This window comes from Carettochelys insculpta, chromosome 6 (genome assembly GCF_033958435.1).
Source record: "Carettochelys insculpta isolate YL-2023 chromosome 6, ASM3395843v1, whole genome shotgun sequence".
NCBI lineage: Eukaryota > Metazoa > Chordata > Testudines > Carettochelyidae > Carettochelys > Carettochelys insculpta.
The window spans coordinates 84816629-84824678 of NC_134142.1; positions in this window are offsets into that span (position 1 = coordinate 84816629).

Consider the following 8050-nt stretch of genomic DNA (forward strand, 5'->3'; position numbering starts at 1 on the left):
CTAGCCGCTCCCTTAAAGGGCCCCTCCCAGACACAATCAGCCTGCACAGCACGCGGTCTGAGGAGCCATAGGCACACAGACCCCGGCGCCGCAGTCATGGACCCCCAGCAGCAGCAGCAGCAGCAGCTAGAGGTCCACCCAGCCCTCCCAGCAGGAGCAGGGCTTGCCCTGACCCATGCCATGTGGGAGGCAGCGGAGTACCTTCTTGCCCCAGGGGAGGAGATGCCCCCAGGGCAGCAGGACTCAACCCCTACCCCTGCAGCACCCCGCTCCACCCCCCGCCTCACACGCCGGCGGCTGTGGAGCTACCCCACCAGCACCGACTGGTGGGAGCTGCTGGTGCTTGGGGAGTGGGACGACGACCACTGGCTCAGGAACTTCAGGATGACCCACCAGACATTCCTGGAGCTGTGCCAGTGGCTCACCCCTGCACTCAGTCACCGGGACACCGCCATGCGGCGTGCCCTCCCTGTGGAGAAACAGGTCGGCATCGCTGTCTGGAAGCTGGCCACTCCGGACAGCTACCGATCTGTGGGGCAGCAGTTTGGTGTCGGAAAGGCCACCGTCGGGGCTGTCTTCATGGAGGTAAGAGAACCCACAGGGGGAGGCCAGGGCAGGGCAGGGGGGCCAGGGCAGAGCAGGGGGGCCAGGGCAGAGCAGGGCAGGGCAGGGGCGCCAAGGCAGGGCAGGGCAGGGCAGGGCAGAGCAAGGGGGCCAGGGCAGAGCAGGGGGGGCAGGGCAGAGCAGGGCAGGGCAGGGGGGCCAGGGCAGGGGGGCCAGGGCAGGGCACGGCCATGCACACCCTGCTCACCCCTCATTGGGGCTGTCCCATGTGCTTTCTTTGCAGGTCGTGCGTGCCATCAACGCCATGCTCCTGCACAGGCTCGTGAGGCTGGGGGACCCACATGCCACTGTCGCCGCCTTTGCCACCCTGGGTTTCCCCAACTGCTTCGGGGCTCTGGATGGGACTCACATCCCCATCCGCACCCCGCAGCACAGTGGAGGACGATACCTCAATCGGAAGGGCTACCATTCTGTCGTCCTGCAGGCCTTGGTGGACAGCCGGGGACGTTTCCAGGACATTTACGTGGGCTGGCCTGGCAGCACCCACGACACCCGGGTTTTCCGGAACTCGGGCCTGTGCCATCGGCTGGAGGCGGGGACCTACATCCCCCAGCGGGAGATCCCTCTGGGGGACACCACCATGCCCTCCTGCGTCATCGCAGATGCGGCCTACCCCCTCCAGCCGTGGCTCATGCACCCCTACACGGACCATCTCTCCGCTAGCCAGGAGTGCTTCAATGAGCTCCTGAACCGTGCGCGCCAGGTGGTGGAGCGCTCATTTGGCCGCCTCAAGGGACGCTGGCGATGTCTCCTGACCCTCCTGGATGCGGGCCCCAACAACATCCCCCAGATTGTGGGTGCCTGCTGCGCCCTGCACAACCTTGTGGAGAGCAAGGGGGAGACCTTTCTGCAGGGCTTGGCCGCGGAGGCCGGCAGGGCACACGTGCAGCCACCTGCTGCCCCCAGTCGGCAGGTGGACCCAGTGGGGACCCGGGTCCGGGAGGCCCTGCGGGCCCACTTCGACCAACAGGCTGTGGGGTGAACTCTACCCAGGCCCCCTACTGCCCGCCCCTTCCTCCCCCACACTCCTGCCCCAACGCCCACACCATGGAGCACCCCACCGCCCCCCCCTCCCACTTGTCTTGGACAAATGACAGCACGAACTTGTGGCTGAATGTAAACTTTTTTTTTGTCTTTCAGAAACTTTTTTTTTTTTGGCTCAATAAATATATATGTCAAACAAAAACCAAAAAGTAGGGACAAACGTTCTACAAAAGCAATATGTGCACAAATAAAACAATACAACAGAGCAAACAACTGTGCGCCATCAAAAAAGGAAACCAGGGAGGAGAATGGGGAGAACTATTTACAGGGGGGGGACGGGGCAAACGGGGGCACCAAAACAAAAGAGTCCAACTATATACAACAAGGGGGGGGCCACGTCTCGGGCCCCTCGCCCCTATAGCCCAGCACTGGGCGTGCCCGGCCGGGAGCCCCACCGTGCCTGCAGTCTGGTCTGCGGCTGGGTGGGAGCGGGCTGGACCAGAAGGTATCGGCACCAGCAAGTCTCAGGTGGCTCCAGGGGTCCCTCAGCGCTCTGGCCCTCGTCGGTGGGTGGTGGGGCGAAGGCAGACGGCCCGGCGACGGCCAGAGCAGCTGGTGGTGGGGCTGCAGGAGTGGGCAGTGCAGGCAATGGCTCGGCCGGCGCGGCATGGGGGGCCAGGTAGACGACCAGCCGGTTGAATGTCTGCATATAGGCCCCCCATGCCTCCTGGCGCCAGGCCAGCACCCGCTCCTGCAGCTGGAGGTGCTGCTCCGAGACCTCCGGCTGCCGGCGGAGGATGGCCAGCAGCTGGGGGTCCGTCGCCGTCACCTGTAGTAGGCGCGGGGTCCGCCGTCTAGCCCTCTGCGGGGCTGGTCGTTCCTCGGCTGAGGGGCTGCCCTGGAGCGATGGTTCCGGAGGGCTCTCCGGGACAACTGAGGCCTCGACGGCGCTCTCTTCCGGTCCTTGTGATGGTGCAGGTGCAGGTGCAGGACACAGGAGAGGAGGGGGGAAAGAAGAATGGAGACAGGCATTAATGTGGGCCCCGAGCCGTGGCCTCTGTCCCCCCCGCCCTGTGCTGCAGGTTCCCCATCCCTGTCCCCGGGAGATGCTGCGGTGATGGATGGGGTTCAGGGGTCCCCCTGCCCTGTACCCTGTCCCCTGGTGGGAGCGACTCTCACTTCACCCCGCAGGGTCTGACAGCAGGAGAGCTTTCTTAGGCCACAGATGGCCAGTTTCTCCCAGGAGTGACAGCACCAGCTGTCGGAAGAGACAGTCCTTCCAACCCGTCGTGGGGAGAAGACCCCAAGGGGGGCCCCTTGGGGATGCAGCTTTCCCCCTCCTCTTGCTGGCTGCCTACCAGCTCTCCCTTCCCCTAGCCTCTACCTGTGGTTCCCGCCCTCGCCCCCCAATTCCAAGTCAGCTTGGCTCCTCCCTCCTGTTTGTTCAGGGCAGAGATGTCACCTGCCAGCTGTAGCGCCAGGATCCTCCTTTGGCCCTGGGAGCTCTTCGGCTCTTGTTGCTCATATGTAGCCTGAGTCTCCCTTTGGCACTCCCCCCACTCCATCATATGCTGCTGCTGCTGCGGGGTGTCCCACCCCCTCCTCCCGGGGGCCCCTCAAGGTTCCGCTCCCCGCTGGCCTGGGGATGGGGCATGGCACTGTCATGCAGGGTGGGGGGGGCAGGGGCTGATGGCTGCAGTGCTGTGAGGGCCATGGCCCTGGTGTCCTTGGGGCCATGGCCATGTGAGCGTGTGGGGGGCCCTGGACACATCTCTGTTACCCCCGCCCCTCCAGCCCTGGGGTGTCCACCAGAGAGGGGTACCTACCTGTGGGTCCGCTCCCACGGTCCGGAGATCCCCGGGGGTCAGAGGCCCTGCTGCTGCTCCGGGATGGCAGGAGGAGGATCTGCAGGCTGGATTCTGCGGAGGAGGAGCCCCCCTCCTCCTCCTTCTCCTCCTCCTCCTGCTGCGATGTCCCGGGGATGGCCTCCGGGGGGGCCCCCGGGGTGTGGGGCTTGCCTCCGGGGCGGACTCCGGCTGCAGGGCTTGCTGGGGCTCGTCAGCCGAGGTGTCAAGGGTGGCCGGAGGGGAGGAGGTGTGCCGGGAGCCCAGGATGTCCCTGAGCTCCCTGTAAAAGGGGCAAGTGACGGGGGCGGCCCCAGATCGGCTGGCCGCATCCCGGGCCCAGGCGTAACCCTGCCGCAGCTCCTTGACCTTACTCCTCACATGATCAGGAGTGCGGGCAGGGTGACCCCAGGCAGGCAGGCCATCGGCCAGCCGAGCAAACGCATCCGCATTCCGCCTCTTGCTCCCCATTACCTGGAGCACCTCCTCCTCGCTCCAGAGCCCCAGCAGGTCCTGCAGCTTGGCCTCCGTCCAGGAGGGGCCCCGCTGCCGCTTTCCAGACTGGCTGCCCTGGCTCCCCTTGGGGGGGGGCCCTGGGGGCGCTGGGGGGGCTCCTGGCTAGCCATCGCCGCTAGGTGGGTGGCTGATGGCTGTGCAGGCTCGCCGCGTGTGCAGGCTGCAGCCTGCACGTTGCCTCAGCTTCCTGCAGAGTCAGGGCGGGGGAGGGGACCTTTAAGGGGCCGCTCCACGTGGCCACCAGTGAGCTGAGGGGCTGGAGAGAGCGTCTCTCAACCCCCCAGCTGATGGCCGCCATGGCCGCCATGGAGGACCCGGCAATTTCGACGTTGCGGGACGTGGATCGTCTACACTGTCCCTACTTCGACGTTGAACGTCGAAGTAGGGCGCTATTCCTATCCCCTCATGGGGTTAGCGACTTCGACGTCTCGCCGCCTAAAGTCGAAGTTAACTTCGAAATAGCGCCCGACGCGTGTAGCCGCGACGGGCGCTATTTCGAAGTTAGTGCCGCTACTTCGAAGTAGCGTGCACATGTAGACACAGCTTATGACACTTAATTTGGGAGTGTTTATGTTCCTTTCTATTTTCCTCACTAGGATTTGACTTCCACTTTTTAAAAGCTGCCCTTTTCTCTCTCACTGCCTTTTTAACATGGCTGTTTAGCCATGGTGGTTCTTTGTTAGGTCTCTTACTGTGTTTTTTTATTTGGGGTATACATTTAAGTTGGGCCTCTAGTATGGTGTCTTTAAACAGTTTCCATGTAGCTTCCAGGGATTTTAGTTTAATTACTCTACCTTTTAGTTTCTGTTTAACTAGCTTCCTCATTTTAGTGTAATTCCCCTTTTTGAAATTAAATGCCAGAGTGTTTGACCGCTGCGGTGTTCTTCCCAACACAGGAATATTAAAAGTTATTATATTGTGGTCACTATTTCCAAGCGGTCCAGTAACAGTTACCTCTTGGACCAGATCCTGCGTTCCAGTCAAGACTAGATCGAGAATTGACTCTCCCCTTATGGGTTCCTGTACTAGCTGCTCCAAGAAGCAGTCATGTAAGGCATCAAGAAATTTAATCTCTGAATCCCGTCCTGAGGTGACATGCACCCAATCAATATGGGGATAATTGAAATCTCGTATTATTACTGTGTTTTTTATTTTGATAGCCTCTCTAATCTCCCTTAACATTTCAGCATCACTATCACTGTCCTGGTTAGGTGGTCGGTAATATATTCCTAATGCCATATTCATATCAGAGGAATGAATTGTTATCCATAATGATTCTATGGAACATTTTGATTCCTTTAGGATTTTTGCTTCATTTGATTCTATATTATCCTTCACATATAGTACTGCTCCGCCGCCCGCACGACCTGTTCTGTCTTTCCGATATAATTTATATCCTCCACAGCTAACAATCACATTGCTTCCATGTAACCTATGTCAGGAATTTGTCACTTAAATGGCAACATGATGCAAAGAAGGGCTCTTGAAAATGCAAATGGACACTTATTTGCATAGTCACGCTGCTAATTTGCACACTCCTGCAGGATTGCCCTGCCAGCAGAGGCTGCTGTAGTCAGAAAATGGAAATGGAAAAAAATCAGGGATATGGGGCTGTCAACAAAGGGAGTTTTCACCGATAGAACCATGTCTACACAGAGCGTTTTCTGACGACAGTAGCCTCTGCCAACAGGGCAATCCCATGGGAGTATGCAAATTAACCACACAGCTATGCAAATGAGTGGCCATTGGCATTTTTGAGAACCCTCCTTTACATCAGGCTGCTGGCAGCATGACTCCGTGTAGACATAGCCATTCTATATAAACCATTACATCACTTAAATGAAAAATAAGAAATAATTCTGATAATTTACAAAGAACTTTTCACGCATAGCTCTGTAAATTTTTTGGAAAGGTAGCATCATCCCTTTTGACCTACAGAGTTAGCCAATATTCAGTGTATTGCAGGTATTCTATTAGAAGAAGAAATTGGTGATAGTACCAGCATTTGTTTGATGGGCTTCCACTTATCTACAAAAAAGAACCCACCAAATGACCCTAAACACAGTAGGGATCAAAGAAACAACAGACAGTTTCACTTCTAACATCTCCATCTTCCCTAAAAGCTCTTTTTCAGCTTTTTTTAATTGGGAGTCATGCAATAGGTGCTTCTCTGTCTATCGCTGGTGTTTCCTTGCATCCTTGCCTGTTTCTGCTGGGTTTATCCTGCTTCTCTTTTTGATACCCAAGCAATATCCAGCACACCTGTAGAGCACCTCCACTACACACCTCAGGTTCTTGACTGGCCTTGCATGTGTCTGGCCGGCAGCTGCTATTGTTTTAGCTATTTTATCCCATAAAGGAACTCAATTATTTCTTACTATTTATGTTGAATGAAGGGTGAGTAGTTCACCCATGAGCTTCAACAAAATGTCAACCAGCAGCTGACATAACAACATGTAAAACATCCATATTCTATTTTGCAGAGGAGAAAACTAAGGTACTGAATGGTTAATCCGAATACTTTAAAGTCAGGTGGAGGAAGCAGCAAGAACAGTACCAAGGGAGTTGTGACTCTGTTTCCATTTTATCATATGTAAAATGGGTATTGTATCACTTTCCACCACATTGGACTATTTCTCAGGACTTGACAGAATCCCTTTTCTATATTCTTGTGCAGACAACTGCTGTGAAGCTTATTTCAGTGGAGCATGTGTGGTTGGGCTACAGAGTCTCTTTCCTCTTTGGGATCTGTATCTTCCCCAGAGTTTCTGCTGAAAATAGGCAACATTTCTGCTGTGTTTGTCTGTTTGTGGCTACTCAGTGATATCTATGTGAAGAATGCAGGTGCCAGGATTCAATTCTGCTTTGTGACAGTGAGATTATTCTTCTGGAAAAGCTTCCATAGGAGATGGTTATTCTAAAAGTTGAAGGGCTATGGTGTTTTAGTTCACTATGGGGTTTCTTTCTCAGGAATTACAAAACAGAATTTCGTCAGTGGACACTAAAGAACTTGGAAGAGATGTTGTGAAGCTACTCTGCCTTTCAATCCATTTATCAAAAGTACTGGCTTTTCTGATTATTGGTAAGGCAATAATGCAAATTGAGGCAAGAAAGTTAATTTTCATCTTGAGTATTTTAATACATAAAAGATTTCTATAAAATAAGTTCTGACCCATTGGCTTTTCCCAATTATTGCCAAATTATGGGACAGCTCCAGAACAGAAATATATTACTGCTCATCATAAATCTCCTGAAAATGGATATTTATAATAAAATTATTGGCACAGCCTTAACATAAGCTCTGTGAATAGTGATGCTAAAATACATTCAAATGTTGAAAGTCAAACTCTGGCACAGCAAGCTAGTTTACTTTCTAAGCTCTATTCCCATAGATTTACTTTATGAGTACCACTTAATATGCTAATTATCTACAGGCAATTGTTAATAGTCAAAGCATGATAATTTTCAGGTTATATTAAACATAAAGCACATAGGCCCTGTAATCTTTCTCTGTCAGGCCCCCTTTCACTTAAATATGCACAGTATCTTTTATTAAAAGCATAAGTAATTATTAATTAAGTAATGACTTTTGTTGGTGTTGTGTTAATTTTCTGTTTATTATTTAGTGTGGAATTAAACTACAGATAAACTACAGAGAAGAGGATATATATTTTTAAATGATGAGAATTTCATTTAGTCTCTGGCTTTAAACTACGTCAAGCTCTTTTATATACCTTGATACCCATGCATCACATTGCAGGTGTGTTGTCAGAAGATAACATAAGGGAGAAAGAAATTCTAACCATGGAGAAAATGTTTGCTGTCTCCTATACTTAGTGACGAATATTAGTAATTTCTCCCATCCCCATAAAGTTAATTTAAAATGACCAGATAATATAGCTAAAACATTCCAAAACATTTTACTCACAAATATATCTTTATACAAGGACTTTAAAAAACAACAAGAAATGTTTCTTCTGATCCCAATAGATTACTTTGCATCAGGAAATTTTTATTATTTTGTTTCAAGGATTACAATGAAAATTAAGGTGCTAAGTTTGTGTAATATGTTGTGTTGTTCA